This window comes from Phascolarctos cinereus, unplaced genomic scaffold (assembly GCF_003287225.1).
Source record: "Phascolarctos cinereus isolate Bilbo 61053 unplaced genomic scaffold, phaCin_HiC Scaffold_2;HRSCAF=192, whole genome shotgun sequence".
Lineage (NCBI taxonomy): Eukaryota > Metazoa > Chordata > Mammalia > Diprotodontia > Phascolarctidae > Phascolarctos > Phascolarctos cinereus.
Window position 1 is genome coordinate 219,963,315 of NW_027555625.1, and position 24,403 is coordinate 219,987,717.

Below are 24,403 nucleotides of genomic sequence, written 5' to 3' on the forward strand. Positions count from 1 at the left end.
AATAACAAAATGAGGCCCAGAGAGGTGAAGTGACCCACCTAGAGTCCTACATCGAGTTAGGGGCAGAGTCAAGATTGGAAACCGAACCCAGGCCCTCGGACTCCCAATCCAGCACTCTTTCCCTTGCAGCACCCTGCCTTCAATGGGCACATAATAGGCCCTTAATAAATTGTTGATTGATTAATTCTTCCATGAAGATGAAGAAATGCAAAGATGCTTTTACACCATTAATACAAATAACAACTGCCAGCATTTCTGGAGCTGTGGCTTCAGCTAACTATGGTGGGGGCCCTCTGTGATTTCTTGTATGCAAACCTTTATCTTGTGCTAACTCTTCAGGAAAATGGAAATACCAAAAGAAAAATAGGCTTTGCCTTTCAGGAGCTGACATTCTAGGAGGGAAAGGTGGACAGGATAAGGAGAGAGAAAACATGTACATAGCATCATAGACCTAGAGCTGGAAGGGGCCTTCAAAGGCCTCTGTTATCTCCTTATCAGGATAAGCCTCCTTATCCTGATGAGGAAATGGAAGCCCAGAGAGGTTAATTGTCCCAAAGTCACACATGTAATTAATACCTGAAAGTGCCTAGATCCTTTGACTATGTGCCCCACTGCCTCTCAAGAGAAAATAACCTAAAAATGAGTGTGATGGGGGAAGGGAGTTTAATGTCTTTGGAGCATACATTTAGAACTGGAAAAGAGGCTTTTGAGATCATCCAGTCCAGTCCACATAAAGAAGCTTCTTATCTCCACAAGAAACTTCTTTAACTGCTTGGATTGGATGATTTTTAAGGTCCTAAGAGCTTAGCTGGAAAATATTTTTACTGGTAAACACTAAGGTGGTCATTGGAGAAGCTGGAAACGTGAACAAGTCTTTGCCAGAACTTCAGCTTAATTTAATACAATTCAACAAACGTTTCTTAATGCATGGCCTTATACTAGAATTTGGAAGTACAACGAAAAAAAACTAGCCTCAAAGAGCTTACAGTCTACTAAATGTATATGGGATATGTACAGAGATTTCAACCTAGAAAATGCATTACCAATTTAGGCTTAAGTTTTCTTTTTCTTTTCTTTTTTTTTTTAGGCTTAAATTTTCTTATCTGTAAAATAAGGAGGTTAAACTATATGACCCATAATGTTCCTTCTAACGATAAATCTATATTCTCAGTTTAGTGCAAAGTAATGAGTGATTAAGGCAAAGGGGTGATTTGGGTGAAGTACTCTGGGAAAACTTGGAGAGAGAAAAACCACTTTCATTTGGGGGGATGAAGGTACCCTTCACAAGAGTTGTGACAGCTGGCTGATCCTTGAAGGAATAAGTTTCAGTTCCAGATATGAGGAAGTAGAATACTGGCGTGAACACCCTGGATGGAAACACTGTGTGAGGAGATAGCTAATAGCTCAGTTTAGCTAGAACTTAAAAATGTGAAAGAAAAAAGGCTGGAAAGAGAAGTTGAAGCCTTGGAGGGATCCGTAGTAAGTTCTTCCTTTATAGTTTGTGAATTAAAAATGAGAGAGGCCCAAGCAAAGATTCATGGGATCCTTGAATTGGAAGAAACCAGAACCTCAGAGTTAAAGGGACCTCAAAATATAATTCAGACTCTACCCAAATCATGAATCCCATCTATTGAATCTTCCAGCCACTGTTTAAATACAAGTGATGATGAGTTCATTCCTCCACTTAATGGTTAGAAGATTTTTAATTATATCCATAAGAGTTGCTCTTAGAATTGGCAGTCTTTCAAATGTATAAAGACTTTTCATATCTCACCTTGCCCCCTTCACCCCAAGACTTCTCCAGGATAAACATCACTAGTTCCTTCCAACAGCATGGTTTCAAAATCTCCTTCACTATCCTTCTGTCTCTCTGTTTTGTCAGTATCATCATATTACTTTTAGGTCATATGGATTCTGTAGCATTTTGTATTTGCAGTGAATATTTCAGTCTTGTTAGTGCAGTAACTATGGAAATTACAGCTAAGACCTCACCTATCAGTTCCACTGACTTGAAATATCTATCTGGAATACAGCAGAGAACTTGAACTAAGATTGCTTGGAAGCCCAATGATTCTTAAATGATCTCTATTTGACCTATCATCCAAGTCAGTTGTTTCTGGTACCAGATGGCTTATGTTGTTCTTTTTTAAAAATCTTTTGATTTTATTCTATTAGAATAAATGCCATTTCATGAAATTATTGATTTCTCTTTCATATCTTCTAATTTTCTAATTTTACTTGGATGAGGTGAACCACTTTATTTTCCAAACCATTTATTCTCTTTCCAATTCTTTCCTCAAGAATTTCAATTTCTTATCTGTGACTGCAGTGGTTACAGAATTACTTGTTCCTAGAGCTGCACTGGTTCTTTATACCAGTCACTGTCTTCTTTGATTTACTCATCTCTCTAGCTTTAATTCCTGAAATGGGTAAGGCCAAGCTCCTCCTTCTGCTATGATTTCGAGTGGGGTTGTGGCTCCTGTTTGGTCTTACCCTGAGTCACCTATATTCTTGCAGTTATCTTTACCTGTTGGCCCTAAATCTTTGAGGTTCAAAGTGATGGGACTGAGGAACCTTTATGGCAACTCAGTACAGAGTACTATGGACCTTGGAGCCCCTATACTTGAGCACTTTTGTACCATAATGCTCTTTGGAGCTCTTCAGGGTCCTGGAGTTTTCTGACCACCCTGTAGATTTCTAGTTTCCCTGGTGCTTTCTGAAGAAAGCCTTCTACTGCTCCCTCATGACACAGAACCTTGTAGGTTACCAGATTTTCAAGCCCATCATAGGCTCACTGACAGCCTACAGGCTTATTTGCCTGTACTGGCATTTTTTTGTCGATGGGCATCTAGCTGATTGGGAGAGGAAGGGGAGGAGGAGTGAAATTCTGGATGGAAGTCACTCACTGTAATTTCTTATTGACTTTCTTAATCATTTTTTAATCTAGTGCAAAGTTGAAGTCTTTGCTGGAGTAGCTATGCTAGAACTGGGCTAAATGCCTCCTGTTGAAGCACCTATGTTGGCTGAAGTTTCCTAACTTTACAATTTAAAAGGAAAGAAACTTACTCAAAAATCAAGTACAGAAAAAAAAATATAAATCAGATAATATGCAACAGTATACTTTATTAACACTTCCACTGAGGTTATAAAATATGTGAGATTACAGCATTTCAGATTTTTCCTTTGTCATCATAGTTGTATCATTCTTATTTGTGTATGGGTCTTATGAGGCAGCAAGGTGACCCAGAGGATAGAGTGCCAGACCTGGAGTCAGGAAGACTCATCTTCCTGAGTTCAAATCCTGCATCAGACCCTTACTAGCTGTGTAACCTTGGGCAAGTCACTTAATCCTGTTTGCCTCAGTTCGTCATCTGTAAAATGAGCCGGAGAAGAAAATGGTGAACCACTCCAGTATCTTTGCTAAGAATACCCCAAATGGGGTCACAAAGAGTCAGACTGAACTGAAAAATGACTGAACAACAGTTGTCTTATTCCCATTTTAAACTGTAAATTCCGTGAAGAGAGTGGCTAAATTTTTGCTTCCATTCCCAGAAATTTAAACATGGTAAATACTTAGTGAATGTTTGTCAAATAAATAGAAGGTTAACTCTCTATTTGATAGGGTGGATGGTGCAGTGGATAGAGCTTTGGGTCTGGAGTCGGAAAGACCTGAGTTCAAATCCTCAGACACTAGCTGTTTGACCCTGGGCCAGTCATTTAACCTCTGTCCACCTCATTTTCCCCAAATGTAAAAAATGGGGATAATAATACTAGCTCTGTAGTGTATCTGATAACTAAGTAAGTCTAAGGTAGGGCTCAGGTAATTATTATGGGAAATTTGGCCTTAGGTACAGCGTTCCCATTACTGTTCTCTTTATTATACCTCATGCTACTTATTTTGCCACTGTTTTCAAAGACTGTGCCCACTCTTTGGAGTTTCTTTATGTGTAAAACCTTACATGTAGAACCCCCAGGACAGGCTACTTTAAGTACTTCAATAACAAAACCACTTTGACTAGAGTTCAAGATCAATTCTACTTTGAATGGAATTTTAATAATTGAATTGATGATTGATGTTCCTTTATAGAATGTGTACTCAGTGTTCCACATCTCCTTTTTCATTTCTAATTAATGTGGCCAATAAGTAGTAGTCCCAGTGGCAGTCTTGCAGATTCTAGCATAGTAGTCATGGTCATTTGTGGTACTGACTATGCCTCACCTTTGCAGATAGTTTTCAAAAATCATGAGACCTGTTAACATTATAGTCTTCATTGATCCTGCCAATTTTTGCCAGTGTCAGCCTCCTCACATCTCCTAAATTCCACTCCCCAGGGTTATGCTTGCATGCATACATACCTACATGACATACATACACACACAAGCATGTATGTGTATTTAACCCTGGTCTCACTCCTGTACTTCAGTCTAGCATTATCAACTATCTTTTGCACATCTCCAGCTGTATTTCATATAGGTGTGTCAAACTCAACATGTCTAAAATGAAGTTTTACACCAAAAATCACTCCTTTTCATGATTGACCTATTCCTTTTGAGAGCACTTTGATCTTTCCCAGCATTGGCTTAAAAATCACAGAATCATCCTTGACTATATACATTTTCCTTCACTTCCCATATTCCAGTTGGTTACCAAATCTGGATAATTCTACTTCCACAACATTTCTTATATATGAACACTTCTTTCCAGTCATACCACAAGCACCCTAGTTCTGACCCTCATAATCTTCCACCTGGACAATTGCAGTAGTCTGTTAATTTATCTCCCCGTTTTCAAAACCCTCCCCCTCCATTCTATCCTCCACATGGCTGGCAAATTGGTATCAATAATGGTCAGGTCTGAGCATGTTGCTGTCCTGCTCAAAAAATTTCAATGGCTCCTTCTAGAATAACATATGAATTCTTTTTTAGCATTTAAAGCACTTCACAACCTGACTCCAATCTATCTTTCCAGACTGGTTTTATGCATCCATCTTGCACTCAACATTCCAGTCAAATTGAACTGCTCGCTTTTCCATGTCTTTCCATAAGCTACCCACATACACACACCTGGAGTGCCTTTTTTCTTCACTCTGGTCTCTTAGAATCTTAACCTTCCTTCAAGGTTCATCTCAGGTACCAACTCCTACAGAAGGCTTTTTCTGATTCCCCTAGTTTTTAGTGGCCTCTCTTCCTCCTCCAAATTACCTTTGCGTATATTTTTCCTTATCTGTGCATGGTAAATACTCTGGCCTCACTGTCCCACCCTAAAGCTACATTGTCCCTCAGGATTTTAGAGTTAACTCTTTCTATAATGCTATTGGTTCAAGCCCCCATTCCTATATTTTCACTCACACAAATTCTTACTGGCCAATGATTAACACATTAATTTCATTTAACCAATTAATATCTATTCACTTTTATAGTGAGATATTTACTTCTGAAATATAGTAAGAGCAGAAGTACTAGTGTTTCCCCTTCCTCCCAGTACCAGCCAGATATACTCTCTCATCTGCTACCTCAAGCAAGGGAGAATGGGCTCAGACTTAACCCAATTTCTACTTAGAATTGATCCCATCAAGTTCAGGCCCCAAATAGAGCCTCACTGCTGAATGAGTCGCTGTCTCAGCTACCCACAGACTGGGTGCTGAAAGTCATTCTTCACCTGTTGGGGTATTCATGCTTAACTGTCTACAAAACCCAGACTGGGCTTCAATGCTTAACCTCCGTCTCCATCCCTCATACCTAAGATAAAAGATCAGCTGCCAAGGCAGAGGACTGTTCTCTTGGTTCTGCTGGTTTCATTTTGTTGCAGCATACTTCTTTGATTCTTCATGTTATTTCCTACTGTACTATCCTGTTATATTCACATATCAAACGTTTTCAGCCATTCTTAAATCAGTGGATACCCAACTTTGCTTCTAATTCTTTGCAATCACAAAGCACTGCTACAGATATTTTGGAAATTGGTTGGACTTTTGTCTCTGTCTTTGACTTCCTCAGGTTATAGTATTTGCACAGTACTAGCATATAGACAGTGTAGTCACTTTTTGTACATAATTGGTTGGACCATTTCACAGCATTGCCCACAGTGTATTTGTCCTTCCAAAGCCTCTTCTATGTAGACTGTTGCCATTTTTTCATCTCTGCCAGTTTGCATAGTTTCAGATTAAAACTCAGCAATTTTAATTTGTATCTTATTAGTGATTTGGAGCATGTTTTCACCTGGTTATTTGTGGTTTGCAGTTCTTTTGAAAACTGTAAATCCTTTGGCCCCATATTTAATTAGGAAATGGCTTCTAGTATGATATGTTTGTTTCAATTCCCTGTATGTTTTGGATATCACAGCTTTATTGGTGATATATTTAGTGAATATTTCCCACTCTTCCATTTTTTTTTCTGATTTTATTTTATTCATGTAAAGGCTTTTTAATTTTATAGTAAAAATATACTGTTTCATCTTTTGTGATTCCCTCTATCCTGTATTTAGTTCAGAAAAGTACCTGAACTTGTTATCTTCTCAATTTGTTATAGTGTGGCATTTTATACTCAGGCTGCACATCTATTTTGAGCTTATGTGGCATGTGATATAAGGTCCATGCTTATTTACAGAGTTAATATAAGATATGTCACCTTTAATTGATTATTTTATTTCTTATGAAATGAGTCACACATTCTTTTACATAAGAGTTCATATCCTGCTTCAATACTCCTAAGGTTGCTCTATAGGGATCTCGCTGCAAACCTATGCTTATGACACTACAGTCATTTCCATGGCAATAAGCTGTGATATCAGAAAGAAAATTGTTATCCTTTTGCACATCGGTAATTTAAAATGACAGCTTGTGAAAAACTCATGTTAACCCATGCTTTTAAATTTAATCCATATAGAGTCAGGAAATGATTGCCTAATTCTCAGGTGATTTTAGTTGGACAATAGAATAAATTAATTAATTAAGAAGACTTTAAATTCAAAGCGGGTGATAAGTTGCCCATAGTTGTTTTATTTTGCTTTCTTTTCCCTTTTAAATCAACTATAATTTTGTTGTCTGCTTGGAAACTGCTGACATTTTAACATAGTGCAATACCAAAAACCACTTCCATCGTGCTTTAGCCTAATATCACCCTTCTTTCCAGTCATATTTCCAGCAGATCCAAAGCCAAATTAAATTCAGTCATTAAAAAAATCAAGTTTTTCCTATATGTAAAACTAAATCACATTTAATCCACATTTACACATTTAATCCACATTTAATTAATCTCAAAAGTTAATTACTAGTAAGTTTTTTTTAATATTCTAACAAGACTTTTTCTGTTAGTTGTACAATTTAGTATCAAAAGAATTAGTTCATTGAAAATCAGCTAAATTTAACCCTATTGATAAATTGTATTAATAAAGCAAATTTCACAATTAAGGACAGACACATGTGGTCCTGAGACTATTTAGTTTCCTGAAGGAACCTCAAATGTCTAGAAAGACCCTGATATGGACCCCAAGAAGAGAAAATTTAAGGGGGAATATTTAGAAAATGGGTTTCAGTGGAATTAATAAAATTCAAGGCCGGATTTTAGTTTTTGGTAGAAAGCAAGATATAGGTGTAAAGTAAAAAAGACAGTGGTAAGCCTATCATATATAAAGGTCAGCAATTGAAACAAACAGCAGTTGTGAATAGAGGCCAAATAATCATGGTGTATTGGGTATCAGTAAAACAATCCAGGGATAAACTAATCCACTTCCATCGAGGGCTGTAAGTAAGCTGGATCTGTTGTGCTGATTGAATCTTCGCCGATTTGGGTATGGGTATAGAGGTGCAGCTAAAAAATTCCTGCATAGGGGTCATAGTCATGAGATGAACAAGCCAAGCTCTAGATTTGGATATAGAAGTCAGAGCTGAAAGGGTTAAAGGGAGAGGCAATGCCTGAAGTGGAAATTGCATCAAAACCAGGAATTGAGTCAAGGTCAGAGAAGATAGCTATAAAAGGTAAAGTCCAGGGTTCAAGTTATAATAGTTCAATCCTTGAAAAATAACTAAGTGCCCGCAGATTTCACAGGTTAATCGAAATGCTGTCTTTCTTTGCAGGTTTGTTGGTCTGTGAGTGTATGTGTGTATGTGCATGTGCGTACCCTTGCCCCTAAGAATACTTTCATGCATTGTGGTGGACATAATCCAAAAAGGCAGAATGGCTGCAAAAGAGCTGTCCTAGGGTTGTGGCAGTGGAAACAGAGAAAAGAAGTTGAATGCAAAGGTGGAATTAAAAAGATTGGATAACATTGCTATGAGAAGTGAGGGAGATGGAAGAGTGAATGTTAACCCCAACATTGCTTCCTTAAGAGATGAGCAAATCAGGGGCAGCTAGGTGGTGCAGTGGATAGAGCACCAGCCCCAGATTCAGGAGGACCTGAGTTGAAATCCAGCCTCACACACATAACACTTACTAGCTGTGTGGCCCTAGGCAAGTCACTTAACCCCATTGCCTAGCGGGGGGGGGGGGGGGGGCGGAGATGAGCAAATGACACTATAGTCAGAAATAGTGAAATTAGGAGGAGAAGGTTTAGGGGAAATAAGATTAGTTTGGGCTCACTGATCTTAAAGTCCTATTAAGACATGAATCTAAGTAACTGAAGATGCAGGCCTAGAACTGAAAGGTTAGGTGGACATGTAGATTTAGAAGTAATCTGCACTGAGTAATTGGGTATAAATAAGCTTGACAAGAAAGAAAATGTAGAGATAAGAGGGCCAAGGCCTGACAGTTGGAGAACTCTCACAATAAGAGTTGGGAAAGAAGCAGAATGTGTGTTTTAGAAGGGTAAGATTGTCCGAACCTTAGAAGTTGTTTGTGTAACTAGAGGAGGAGAGAGTAACTAGTATGAAGAAATAGCAGATCAAGCAAGATCAACAAGAGAGATCAAGAAGGATGTGGGCAAGTGAACCTGGGAAATGTTTTCTTACATGATCAGTATGTCTGGCAGTGCCACACAGGTACATCCATAATAAGTGCAGGAATTCACCTTGGACAGCTCCAGAATGCCTCTTAGAGTAAAAGTAAATGAAGAGTCACTGCAGCCAGAGTAGCATCAATAATACGTTACTGTTTGTCCCGCGAATTTTGTCTTTGTTTCAAAGGAGGCAGTCAAGGCAGGCCTTGATGTCTTTTGATAACTAATTTTTGGACCTGAAATAAATTGGTAAGCAGTGATAAACCTAACAAGCTTTGTTAGCGACTTTCCTCCACCTTATAAGCATCCTCAGCGGTAATGATAATAATCACATTATTTAGCACTTTAAACTCTACAAAATGCTTTCTGCACAACAACTTTGTGAGGTACGAAGTACACCTATAACTCTCTTCACTATACCAAAACCCTCTTAGTAATTTACAGCAGTAGTGTCGAATTGAAATAAAAATGAGGGTACCAAAGCAAACGTAAGGATCTCTGTGAGCTACATAGTGACTAAGAAAACCACATAGTAACATCTATTTTCTCTTGTATTTTTACTTACTTTGTTAAATATTTCCCAATTATATTTTCATCTGGTTCACGCTGCACTCAGGAATGTTGCAGGCCACATACAGGCCATGTGTTTGACACTTTTGGTCTACGCTAGACCTGCACGACTTGGTAGTAGGTAGGAGCCAAAATTAAAATATGCTAAACTTCTTCAGGCCACAGATAGGTTTTTAGTGGCTCACTTTCCAAGTAAAGGTATAATTAGTGATTAAACTGTTTTGCAAATAAACCATATTTTAAAAAGGGAAATTTCAATATCAATTACACTTATTACTTAAAATGTTTGTTAGGATATCACATTTAATGTTAAAAAAAATTACTTTGCTAAGCAGTACAAGTTTTAATACAATTTTCGGGTTTGCTTTCTGTTTACATTTAGTAGCATCCAAAAACAGCAAAAAGATATGACTCTCGCTCCTCTCAGGCTAGAGACAGACTGACAATGGTTGGTTGCAGGTCCTGTGACAAACAGGAGAGCAAGCACAGGAGCAACCCACTCTCCAAGTTACATGACAGGCACAGTAGTGACTAGTGAAAGGTGGGTTAAGTGGGGCATGAACAAAGCAGTCATCCTTACTTTCTTTGATACCCTCTGCATTTTTTGTGGGCTGCCCAAAATCCTTTGGCAGGCTGAAAGCGGCCCTCAGACCATGTATTGTGCAGCCTGGTCTATACTAGTCTTCTACCCTTATGTTTGAGGTTGTGACAACTTGGTTAAAAGTTCTCTTTTATTTGCCTATGCTGAACCAAAGTAAATAAAAATTTATTGTTAAAAAGAAGACCATGTAATCAATCAAGTATTTATTAATCACTAATTATGTGCCAGGTACTGTGCTAGGGCTTAGGGATATAAATACAAAGAATAAGCACTCCCTGCTAGTGAGGAGTTTACATTCTAATAGGAGAGACAACAAATACCAAAAAAAAATGTGTATAGCATAAATGTTAAAATGAATTTATATAAATATACAAAGAGTTAAATGCAAGGTAGTTTGAAAGAAGAGGCATCAGCAATTAGGAAGACCAGGAAAGATTTCATGTAGAAGATGGTGCTTGAACTGCTTTTTAAAGGAAGAGAAGAATTCAGGGAGTTGGAGGTAACAGGCATGGGAGATGACCAATGCAAAGGTATGAACATGGCACATGGAGTGTGAAGAATAGAGAGAAAACTGGTTTGGCTGAATTGCAGAATGCAAAGTAGTGATGATAATCCTAACAACAATAACAGAAATAGCTCTGGTTCCAGCAGTGGCTGAAATGGGGAAGGAGGAAGCAACAGGCCCTCTAGAGCACTGCCTTCCTCCAGCATCCATAGAATTAATGGACAGGCTCCTCAGCCTGGCCCATCAGCAGAACAGTAAAGCAGATTGGTCATTAGCAGCAGGGAAATACAAAGAGGCCATTTCGTATCAGCTGCATGTCTTTCTGAAGCCATGAAGCTGACGCAGTTTGAGCAGGCTCGATTATCACTAGAATTAAAAAGGGATAGCTACATGAAACAACTCCTATTTATTCAGGAAAGGTGGAAAGCCCAGCAGATGTCTGATGGAACCCCTCATCTTCTGACGTTGTACAAGCCATCTGCCAAGCATGGGTCTGAGAGCCAAAGTGTACCTAGGTCTCAGCAGTTTAGTCCTGCCCCTGAGAAGCCCTTGCCAGCAGTATCAGGGGTCTTCAGCAGGAACCCAGACACCACTTTTTCTCCTTAAAAGGGGAAAAAACCAACAAACGATGTACAGGCAGCAAAGCCCCAAAAGATGATAAAAGAACAATAGAAGAGGAGTCAATGAAGACTGCTGATCTGAAGTGACACATAGAGTTTCTTGTGACTGACACTTGAAAGGTTGAGAAGAGAAAACAAGCAGCTCTGAGTTAGAAAGGCCAGACTCCAAAACGCATCACTTGAAAAGGAATTGGATATAGATACTGACTGTAGAAAAATATGAATTATGGAGCCACAATTTAGAGAATGGTCACTGTGAAACATCCAGCACAGCCAAGTAATTGACCAGGGCTGAGGACTCTATAGGTGGCAAGTGCTAACCTCGAGGGTCTGTTTTCTCCTGATTTAAACCAAATGGTGACCCAGAATAACATTTGAAGCAGCATTTATTTTCCTTCTCAATTTCAGGGTTATGTTATATATAATAATTAATCTATGGTGCCATAAAAGATAATGTAAAATTGAATTAATACAGAAACCTCAGGGTAGCCTTGAATTGGAAAGATGCTTTCTATCATGCATTGAGTACATGCATTTTTATGCACAATTTATTAATTCTAATAAGACATGTCAGTTACGTGTCTTCCTAAATGATCCTACATGTACCACACCTTGCACTTCTAACATAATGATAACCTCAAGACTAACAGGAGAAATGTTCAGATTTCCACTTTATGAAGAAAGGAACCAAGTTATTAGTTCTGTGTTTTTTTTATTATCAGTTTATATAATCAGTGTGTATCATAAGAATTAACTTTCTGTTTGCTGTATAAAAATGTCATGCATCATTTTAAAAATACCTGAAGAATTTTCCCTTTGTTTTGAATGGTGCATAAATGGAAGTAATGCTAATTGGCAGTATTTAGTTGCAAGAAATTAATTTTAAAATTGCGTTTTGTTTTAAAAAACCCATATCCAAAAATGATAATAGGTAGCATTTATATAGATTTTTAAAGCATTTTACAAATATCTCATGTTATCTTCCCAACAACCTTGGGAGGCGAGTGTTGTTATCCCTACTTTTCAGATTAGGAAACTGAGGCAGATAGAGTTTAAGTGACTTGCCCAGAGTCACACCTCTTTTTCACTCCTTACTTTCTCCTAAATATATCCCTGACTATCCTTACTAAGCCAACAGTCCCTTCCTATTCTATGAATTCATCACCCTGCTCTGACCTCACCTTCCTAATATCTGAAGATAAATTGATTTGAACTAGTGTCTACCTGACTGCAGGTTCAGCACTGCCTCTGAGCCACCTATCAGGGCAGTGATTTTGTCTAGTCAAGAGTTCTTTGTTCATAGTTTATAATACTAATCCTATTATACCGTTTATAGATAATTCCTCACTCTTCTCTATTCCTCCCCCAATAAAATGGAAGGTCTTTGAAGAGAAGGAATATGTTATTTTTTAATCTTTGTGTTCTTAGCACCTAGCATGGTGTTTTATAAGCATTAAATGTTATCTTAGTGTTCTCCTAATAGCAGGGTATTGAGAGTATTACTTTTGGAGGCTTACAGATAAATCTTAAGCACTAAGGAAAAGGCTCTAGCACAGTGTACTTGGTGACATAATTAAGCATGTAGTTCAAGAGTTCCACAAGAGGCTTCTTATCAGTAGCATTTGTAAATGCATAGCTATAGAAGTGGTTCAACCTTGTTACTCCTTCAGTAGTAATGAGAGCTATCTGAGAAATTTTTTAAATTGAACCTGAGTGGTATTTTGTGTGACAACATATAGCTATCACACTATGCAGTAAAATGATACAGTGAAATGTCCATGGCAAGAAATAGTCATTTATGTTCATTGTAGTATGCTAATTTTCATGCTAGTTGTTATTCAGGCACTTGCAGTCACTTCCAACTCTTTGTGACCTCATTTGGGGTTTTCTTGGCAAAGATATTAGTGATTTGCCATTTCCTTCTTCAGCTTATTTTACAGATGAGGAAACTGAGGCAAACAGGGTTAAATGACTTGCCCAGGGTCACACAGCTAGTAAGTGTCTGAGGCTGAATTTGAACTCAGAAGGATGTTGGGCACTCTATCCACTGCACCATGTACCTGTCCCCAATGCTACAGGTTACTAGAAAAAAAAACAAGAAGCAATTGAGTAGTCCCCAGGAAGGCTTAAAGCTCTAGTTCTTGCTCTTGGTTTTTTAGAGTAAGTGTGTCATGGATTGTACCTTTCTTATCTTAGGGTTAGGTGAATACCAAACAATACTGATATAGTAACACTGAAAATTTTATATTTCTCCTTTTTTATTCAGCCATCTTACATACCAAAATTATGGGGGCAGCTAGGTGGTGCAGTGGCTAGAGCACCGGCCCTGAAGTCAGGAGTACCTGAGTTCAAATCTGGCCTCAGACCAAAACACTTGACACTTACTAGCTGTGTGACCCTAGGCAAGTCACTTAACCCCAATTACCTAGAAAAAAAAATTATGTAGGATATTCAAAAATATTTCTACAGTTTATCTTTTGTTATTTTGATGATTAGGGCATCACTGAGTTATGATAAGTTTATAATCCTAGAAAGTAGAGATTCTGTGAAAGGAGAAAATGATTAAGGAAATACTAAATTAAAAGGAGTTAACACAGAATGCCCCTCAATAAGTGATCATTGTAGTATCAACAATCAACTAGTACAAGGTTGCAAATTGTCTGCAGTCTCTGGATGTTTGCTTTCTGTCTGTGTGTGCTGTGTTGAACATCTGAATTTTGGGGAAGGGAGAGTGAAACTATGTTCCTCCGAGGGTCTTATGTGTCGGATGCCATACAATGAGACCAAGACTTGACCAACTCTCATTCTGTTTCAAATATGGGGAAACTAAAAACTTAAAACTAACTTTCATTGTTCCAGTATTTGCCATATAACTAGTTTGCTTTATTCTATAATTTTATATCTTTTTAAAATTTGATATAGCCTTCAATTGATTTATGATTCCATCACTTTGGATACTCTATCCATTTGGTTTTTCTTGTGTCAGTAGTAAGGCCAAATTCTTTTGAGTGATTGATTATAAATCTCATTCTGGAGGTTCAGCAATATTACAGTATTTGATTCAATGACCATGATGTCATCCAAAAAACAAAACATCTAGAGAACTTTATCATCTGTCAGAAATTGCTCTTCAATTCAAATACTGAATTGGATTTCCAGTGTATTTATAGTGAATTCCTTTGGCAAGCATACATCTTGTTTCATTTGCTGTTAATGATCAGAAAGTTATCAAAACAAGATTATCTCAATTGTTTTAGCTTTCCAAAAATCTTGACTAATGTTGCTATATACTTGGAAGACACTTTGTTATAAAAGGGTCACGTTTTACTCTACCAAATCAAATGCTTTTTTAAAAAATAGTCAACAAACAATAAGAACAGTGTGATAGTGTATTCTGCCTGTAAACGCTTATCTGTTTCCTACAAGTATCCTTATGAAGGACAGCTTTGGAGTGTGTAAATTCTCATAATAATGAGGAACTAGGTATATAGATTGATAGTTGTCAGTATTCCCTCAGTGGTCTTTTCCCAGAGTTTAAAGAAGGTCCATAATTTTTTTTCCACATCATTGGTATCATCCTCTCCATTGTATACCTTCTTAATCAGTTCTTCAGTACTCTCACAATTGCATCCCCTCCATCTTTCATCTCTTCCATGTATACTTACTATAATTCAGCTGCCTTTCCCTTCTTTGCTCAGTGTGTTTTCTTTAAACACATATTATGATGCTAGAGTCCAAGTTTGGTGGCTCTGTTGTCCTTGGTTCTGAAAAGAAAAGTTTATTATAAGGATCACTGGATGTCTCTTCCATTTTTCTCATGCTTGTTGTCTTCGTTTCAATTTCAGTCTTATATGCTGTTGTAATGATTTTGATTAGGCTGCTTTCCAAACTCTCTTAAAAATAATTTTACCCTCTCCTGCTAATCTCAGTTTTATAAAGTAATGTTATACATAATCTATCATTCTTCTCTGTAAGATTTTACGAATGAGTTTACATTCTAAACTGGTATTATTCTTGACTGCTACCTCTCTCCACTTCGCAAGTAAGTCAAGTATCAGCTGACTAAGGCACTTGTTAGACACTTTTGGCCTCCATGTTATGGAAACTGACTTATACCAGTTACAATTTTAGATAACATTAATGTAATCTAGGCCTATGTTCTTTTTTATTTCCATTTCACATTTTTCATCATGAATAATGCATTTATGTAGGTCAGGATGGAACTATTTTCATTGCATGCTATACTTTTTCTCATTTTTATTCTACTTTTGATATTTTAATTTTGATTTTTATTCTTACAGATCATTGATCTGACTGTACACAGACCATTGATACAGGAATGATTTTCACATTAGTAATAAGTCTACTTATGCATTCTTCAACTAATATTACAAAGTTCTTAAAAATGAACAAATGAATGAAAAAACTTATTAAGTTAATTAACATATACAAAGCACTGTGCTAAGCATTGGTGATACAAACAGAAAAGCAGGATAATTTCTGCTCACAAGGAGCACACATCCTGCTAATTCTAATAATCTTCCTCAGGATAGGTTGTGCAAAGTAACTTGTAATGGATTTCAGGCCTCACAGGCACTCTTAATTTAACCCTTATACAGAAAAATATGAGTGCTCAAGTCTGTGGAAGCCCAGTTAAATGTAGCTAAACTTGAGTAGCCAGTCTACATAAATGAATTTCATTTCATTTTTATATCAACAGCATAACATTTCTTGCACATTTATTATGTCAAATCGGGATATGACTCAGTGGGTAAAATTTTAAATTATTTTTAACAATATATCATGTGGTAATATTAGTGGTTAAATCTTAGGTTTCATGATCATCAAAAGCAAGCTTTATTTAGAATATGTAGTGCTCTATCTCCTATATGTGGCAACATCATTGGAATCCATTTTTTGTAATTTTAAAAATCTCCATGGATATTCCAAAGTGATTTTAAATTAGCCATTTGACTTGGAGCATTTCTTCTGTGTGTACTAAAGAACACTATAAATTATTTTTGTTGTTTATGTGATTGATTTGTTTTCTAAATAAAACTATTTTTCTCTTGAATCTCAAATATATAACATTCATATTGGCTATTTTTCTGGTCAAAAATAATTCCAACTGCCATTTCTTCCACAATATTACAGAAGTATCACATGCTTCTTTTTTAAATGTCACTTACAAATAGAAATTCACACCTTTATTTTAAAACCTTGTGCAATTCCCAGACTGTGATGTTAATAAAGTTGAATTCTTCTGAATTTTAAGTCTTATCAGTAGAGAATGGGAGATACAAATGCAGGCCTTAAATTAGCAAAACTCATTACATGATATTCTACCAAAAGTCTTTTTAAAAATCCAGTGAAAAAACACCTTCATATTTTCTGTGGTCTGAGAAATAATCAGTAATAGTCTCATAGAGTTCAACCCTGCAGAGACAGTAATGATTGGTCAGCTGTTTACATCTGTTAGAGCAATAGATATGAAGCATGCTAGAACTTGATAGGACTCCATAAAAAATCCAGAGACAGTGTGGTCCAGGCAAAATGAAGGGACATTGATGACTGTCTTGCAGCCAGAGGGATCAGAGAAGACTTCTCCAGAGAATTAGCATCTGAGCAGGGGTCTAAAAGAACCAGAGGAGAGCAGTAGGGGAAGGTGAGAAAGACCTACCTTACCGAATGACAGCCTGCATGAATACCCAGATGCTGGAGAGTACAGGATAAGACCAATGAATGTATAGGCAGCCAGTTTGACAAGAAAGCAGAAAATATGTTGGGAATTGGTGTGAACACTACCTCTCTTTTGGAAGTCCTATCAAATCCTACCTTATATCAATTTGTTTATGTGTCATATCCCTGCAATCAAGACTACATTCCTTGAGATCAAGGACTGGATCATTTTTTTTTCATCTTTATTTTCCCAATACTAAGCACTGTACCTTGTCCATAGCAAATGCTGAACAAGTTTCTTAACAGTGAAGAGGTAGATTAGACCTAGATTGTGGTGGGCTTTTAATGCTAAGATAAGGAGTTTATATTTACAAGCAGTAAGAAACCACTGAAAACTTTTGAACAGAGGAATGACAGAGTAGAAACTTTGTAATTGGGGAGCAATGTAAAGGATAGATTGGAGAAAAGAAGCTATTAGGAAGCTATTATAATAGTTCAGATATGGTTGATGGTGGTAGTGTGTGAGGTGATGAATACAACAGAAATAAATGTGATGCAATGCGTACAAATGAACACAACAGACATGGAAATAGAATCAGTAGGACCTGGCAACCGATTATCCTGCATAATATGACTAGAACCCTAATTCATTAGCTACTTTTCTAGCCTATTTAGGTCATTCGTGGAAAAGTAGCTTATATACAGAACAAAAGCTTTTAAAATACACATTTAGTAATGAGAAATGTGAGCCTATTGAACAGCAGCTGCAGTTTGGTATCTAGACCAATGATATCTGTATATTGTCATATGTCCTTATACAATGGCAGCTTCTTGAGGGCAGGAACTGTTGCATTGTCTTTGTTTCCCAGTGCCTAGGACTAGGTACATAGCAGGTACTTAAATACTTTTTGAAATCCAACTTACCTCATCAACAGGTATCAAAACTTTACTTTCTTAGCTAAATTTATTTTGTGTGATTGATTCTTCGGACAAGTTTTGCCTCATGATAGTCCCAAAGATTAGTTATTAATAAATGAAAAGTTGAACAATAGCATATTGCCCCATCAGTGTGTGTATAATCTATTCCCAGATTTAAGTGTTAAGAAGAATTCATTATTGGTGGGCTACTCACAGTCGCAGAATTTTATAGTTGGGAATGACCTTAGCAGCCATCTAATTGATCAGCTGAATTTGCAAACAGTTATTATAGTGTGATCTTTTTTTTTTTCCTGCAGGATTGCCTGTAATGTATCCTTAAGCAAAACAAACTTAAGATGCAAATTGTTTGCACTATTAACGTGGGTATATGTACATATACCTATATATCTCCATACATGCTTGTAAATATCTAACAAATTTCTACATATCAGAAATTTTAATACTGAGTCAATTTCTAGGAAGAAAAAGGCATAGTACCCAGTACTCAGAAGAATTATTACTGATAGTACCTTAGCTCTCTCCATGATCAAGGGTGAATAATACCAAGGTCAAGTGTTTACTCCAGGCCGTATAAATCCGTCGTCTCTGAGCATCATTTTCTTCATCAGAAAAATAAGGATAATACTACCTGCTTTAACTACTTCACAAGAGTCTTGGTGAGAATGAAATGAGAGCATACATAAGAGTGCTTTGAGAAATCATAAATGCCTATACAAATGTAAGATACTGCTATCAGGGAGTAGAGTAGATAGCATTCCAGACTTGGAGTCAGGAAAACCTGAATTTGAATCCTTCCTTAGACACTTACTAACTACGTGACGCTGGACAAGTCACTTTACTCTGCCTCAGTTTCCTCAACTCTAAAATGAGGAAAGTAGCACCTACTTCACAGGCTTATTATGTTAAATGAAATAACACCTGTAAAGCACTTTGCAAACCTTAAAGCACTACATAAATGTGAACTGTTATTTTGATTTAAAAGACTAAAACGTTCTGTATTTCTACATGAAATATGTAGATCCTAGTTTATCAGTTGCAGCCAACACCATTATCATCTTATCCATGGAAACAAAATCATAAGTCGCTATATCTCATTAATAGAGGGTGTCAGAATCCTGAAAAGACTCCCAGGTTTGGAATGTTTTCATGTTGAAAGAAGTAGAGCCAGCCATAGGAAAATTCGTGAAGTAAAAAATTTTCTTTCATCTTAGGATTGTAGACCTGGCAGGAGAACATTGGCAATCACCAATTCAACCTCTCTCATTTTTCAGATAAAGAAAATACTACCCAAAGAAATTTAGTAACTTGTTCAAGGTCACACAGGCACTAAATAGAAGAGCAAGGACCTGAACTCAACTTGCCTGACAACAGTTTTTCTTTTCTCTCTCTACAATATACAGCCTTTATTCCCATGAGAAAGATCTATTTATGATCCTCTGCTGAGGCTGACCTCATCTCCTCCTCTGGGCCTAAATCTATATGATCCTAGGAATAACTTGGTATTTGTCCCATAAAACAGATTGAATTAAACCAAAGACTGGAGCTTCCCTAACCCTATTATTAGTGTTCTCTTTGTATTACTAAAATCTAAGATTAATTTGTTAGTGATTGAGGTGTGAAAAACCCAAAACCTATGAATAAGCCCTTAAACTATCCACACCTGTATTGATCAGTGATTCTAAAATGGGGTGTTACATTACTCTTGGGCTGCTGCCTCCAGAATTCTCTTTGTTTTCAGTCCTGGTAGGTTTTCCCTTCTGAAATACAAAGTTCTTCTACCTCCTTTTCTCCTGCACCTCTAGACTTTTATGCCCTACTGCACTGATAAGGCAAGCATTACTTTTGCCTTCACCTTGGCCCTTTTAGGTCCAGGAAAGAGATTTTACTGTGGGCCTTCAAAGAGAGGATGTCTATAAGCAGGTGCTGAATGACAGCAGCAACACTATTCCAGATATCACACCTGGTTTGCCCTGGCCATGTCTTTTCAGTTCAGTGAAACCAAGCCTATTTATTTTGCAGGAGGCAAGGTGCCAAGAAAGAAACATTAAGTAAGAGAGTTTCAGTACACAATGTTTAGAACCACAGCTCCAGATTTTTACTATTTTGTAAAATACTTAAAATGTGTTTTATTTCTAACATATTACTCAGGATTTCCTGGTCTGCTCTTTGGCCCAAATATTATACATTATGAGGCTATAGACAAAAATGTGTAATAGACAGCCAGTGTTAAGTGTTCAGGGCAAATAAGAGTAAGAATGATCTCTCCTCTTTTCTTTGCACTTGTATTAGCAGTCCAGTACCACCTTGAGAAGCATCATTCAAACTTCTCAACTCCCTGAGTACTCAACACTTAGCCATTGAAAATGCCTGATTTTTGTAGTATTTTAAGGTTTGCAAAGCATTCCCCTCACAGCAGTTCTGTGAAGTCAGCATTACAAATATCATTGTCATTTTGCGAATGAGTAAGTGGAGGCCCTGAGATGGAACAGATTGGCCTGTGGTGCTCCAGCTCCAACATATTTGAGTCAGGGGGCAAGCCCAGGTCTTCTGGTTCCAAGTCTAGCACTTTTCCCACTATACCACACTGCTTTTCATATGTCTACTTTATGGTATAAATAATATCTTGTATCTGTATAGTATTTTGATACTTTAAAGGATCTGAGGTTTATCATTGTGGCTAGTCATATCACTAATATAGATCACAACCCCAAAGAGTCAGTGTAGCTAAAAAAAATTCATGACCTCATTGCCAGTTTTCTGGTGATGAGCCTTTCAGTGAATCTTTCTTACCATTCTTAGCCAAACTCATTGGGAAAGCAGTCCGCATTAGGTGGACTCTTCCAGTCATCTCACTCTTCTTAACCCTATGTAGTCTGGCTTCCAACCTTATTATTCAAATGAACTGTCTTCTCAAACATTACCAGTTATGTATTTATCCATCTTGACCTCTCTGCAGCATTTAATACCATTGATTACCTTCCGGGTACTCTCTGTTTTCTAAGTCTTAGTGACACTGTAATCTCCTTGGTTCTCCTACTGTCTATCTGACCACTCCTCAGTGTCCTTTCCTATATCTTCATCCATGTTATACCAGCTGACCATTGGTAACCCTGAAGGTTCTAGGGTCTCTTCTCTTTTTTCTCTGTCCTGTCTCACTTATTTATTATTATTATTATTATTATTATTACATCAGTTCCCATAGGTTCAATTATCACCTCTAGCAGGTGATTCCCATAAATTTTTTCCTAGTTCCAGTCTCCTAAGCTCTATTTCCACATTACAGCTGCCTTTTGGACATCTGAAACTGGATGCACCTGAGGCATCTCCAACTCTTCTTTCTTACTAACTTATTCTCTTTCCTTCAAAACCCTCCCCCTCTTCCCAGTAGCCTTAAAACTGTTGAGGGAGCCATCATCCTTTATATTATATTATCCTCAACTCCTCACTTTCAGTCCATATATCTAATCTGTCACCAAGTCTTGTCATTTCTATCTTCACAAATTTTATATTTCCTCTTCACTGTACTCACACAGCAACACCCTAGTACATGCCCTCAACACCATTCACCTGGACTATTGCAATAGCCTTCTAACTCATCTTCCTGCCTCAAGTCTCTCCCCCTCTAATCCATCTTTCATTCAGTTGCTTGAGTGATTTTCCTAAAGCATAGGTATGACCATGTCACTCACACACACACACACACACACACACACACACACACACACACACAGTAAAGTATAGTGGCTCCCTGTTACATCCAGGATCAAACATAAAGGCCTGTGTTTGGCATTTAAAGCTATTCTCAACGTAGTCCCTTTCTACTTGTCCATTTTTCTTACACTTTACTGTCTTCCACATACCCTGTGATCTAGCTACATGAGTCTACATGTGTTACTCCAGCATGACCCTCCATCTCCCATCTCTCTATGCCTCTGCACTGGGTGTCCCCCCCATGTCGGAAATGCTCTTCCCTACTCATTTCTATTTAGTTTCCCTGGCTTCCTTCAAGACTCAAGTCAAGTCCTACCTTCTGCGTAAGTTCTTTTCCTAGTCCCCTCAGTTGCTAAAGTTAACTTCCTTCTGACATTGCTTTCTGTTTACCCTGTATATATCTTGTATATACCTAGTTATTTTCTTGCTTGTCTTTCCCATTAAAATATGAGTTCTTGAAGACAGAGATTGTTTTTGGCCTTACTTTGTATCCACAGTGCTTATCACAATACCAGCATCACATAGGTGCCTCCTGATTGGCCAGCTGGCCAAGTAGGTGGGTCCTTGGATGACAGGCACAGTCTACTACTGGGCTGGGCTCCAAACTTCTCAGCTTGAGGAAGGCTTACACAGGAAAGCCCTTTGAGAATGGAGGATCACCTTCATGCCATGGTGGTACAATTTTAACAGAGAAGAATAAAGAATGTAGCTCTTCTGTGTTCCAAATATTTTACATCCACATCCTCTCATTTCATCTTCATGAGATGTCTGTGGATTAGGTATAAGAAAATTGGAGCAACAAAGAGATTAAATGACTTGGTCGATATCACACAACCCAATGGCAGAAGAACCAGGACTATAATCCAGGTCTCCTGACTCCTAAATCTTTCTGGTCTGCTACTACTGGCTTCACATTTATAGTTGTCCATAACACATATCAATGTACTAGCACCAAGAGTCCAAAAAAAGATTTCTTAACTCTCAGTATTTGATATGGGAAAACATTTCTTTTTTGTAGATTTACCTTCCTGTTTTCCCTTTTTAAGATAAGTGGGACCTATGATTTCATCCATTGATATTTAGCAATGGCTTATTTAACTTAGAGGATTCCCCTAGAGCCCTGAAAGTTGGATAGGACTTAAACCCAGATAGGACTTAAACCGGGTCTTCCTGACTCCAAAACTACTCTTACCAACAGGTCATACTACCTCTCATTTTTTTTCCCCTTAGACTAAATTTGAAGTCACTTTGCATTTCCTGAGTGCACGCCAGCAAAATGGAAGGAAGAGTTAGCTTAGAAATAGGTAGAGTAATAACTGGAAAGCACTTTGGAGTTAAAATTTTGTTTCAAACAATCAACAATGTAAATAATAGGAATTGATTACATTTTTAATTGTTTTCGTATCCATGTCCTTTCAACAAATATTAATTAAACTACTGCTCTGTGCATGGCACTGTACTAAACATTTGTATTACCATATATCAATCAATGAACAAGCATTTATTAAGCTCCTGCTATGTGCCAGGTACTATGCTAGGCACTAGAGATAAAAACACAAAAATGAAACAGCCCCTGACCGTAAGGGACTTACATTATGTCATGAGATATGTCCATGTCCTTTATTCTTTGAATATATTTAGGCATAGAGATTATGTCTTTTTCTTCTATTGTATCTACTTCAGGTATAATACTTTGCATGTAGTGGAACTTCCATTCGGTTTAGGAAGGACGTTGACAATCTGGAATGTGTCCAAATAGCCAGTAAATGTTCTAGACTGGTTTCCCACCAGTTAAAACACCCACAACTAAACCAATAGGTTCACTCCTGTAATCTTGTTTCATCTTGTTCCATCATTGAAATTCATGGGTAGAGTTTCTGGCCATGCATAGGATTACTATACATAGTGACATAACCTAGGCAGTGACATATGTCATCTTTGCTATGGAAGAAGGTTTTTTAAAATATAATGTTCACTTTATATTTACCTAAGGATCTTATCCTTCCCCTATGAGTCTCAAGGCATTCTGTAAAGTGTCATTCTTGGTATAAAGGAAGTAAAAGTAGGAGTTAAATACTAGACTAGGAAAAAAAGAAAATTCCAATGCAGTGCCCTCAAGTGGACAAAATTTGGCCATTTTTCTGTTCTGCAACACTCATCTACAAGAGGGCATTTTAGTCAATGTTCCATCTTATTTGAAATAGCCTCTTAGGAGCCTCTGTCTTCTCTGATTCTTTCAGAGTATACTGAATGCATTATTATTTGCCAGCCGTGTTCCAAAATAGATCTAGGAGTGTGGGTATAAAATGTTAAGTTCCACTTTAACCCAGGAAGCTGGGCCGTTTCAGGGTCCTCCCAGGGAATTGGCTTCTTTGTGGGCCATTTCAGATCCACTCTAGTGGAAGTTCAGTCTACAAATCTACGTAGACATGAATTTGTACCCCAGTAGACTCAAAACTGAACTGGCCACTAGGGCTAAAAGAAGGAGAACTTTTAGCTTCATGTTTACCAAGTATCCAAGCCTAAAGCCTCATTGAAACAGCTGAGTAAAGAAGGAGATGCAGTGTCCCTGACCAGTAACTACAACACACTAGAGCAAAGTAAGAAGAAAGTTTACAGCTCTTCCAAAGAAAGTCAGTTGAGGAGTCAATATTCATAATAATAATAAGTTAGTAATTCATACTGCTGAGATTATGGCATACAACTAGGTGAATAACCCACTGAGGACATATATCTTGGATAGGCACAGCAGAGTCTCATAATGAATTGAGTCCAAAATTGAAAGGCAGAAGTGATTGGGTTGGATCCCAAATTGTGTGCTGCTACAAAACCTGTTTTCTTAGCAT

At 37.5% G+C, this 24,403-nt stretch overlaps 1 protein-coding gene and 1 pseudogene across 5 annotated transcripts in view; both read left to right on the forward strand.

The window, feature by feature from the left end:
• RBKS (ribokinase) overlaps nt 1–24,403 on the forward strand; it is a 122,268-nt gene that overhangs the window by 490 nt on the left and 97,375 nt on the right. The gene's annotated exons all lie outside the window — the stretch shown is intronic.
• LOC144455855 (nuclear receptor-binding factor 2 pseudogene) lies at nt 8,525–16,302 on the forward strand (annotated as a pseudogene).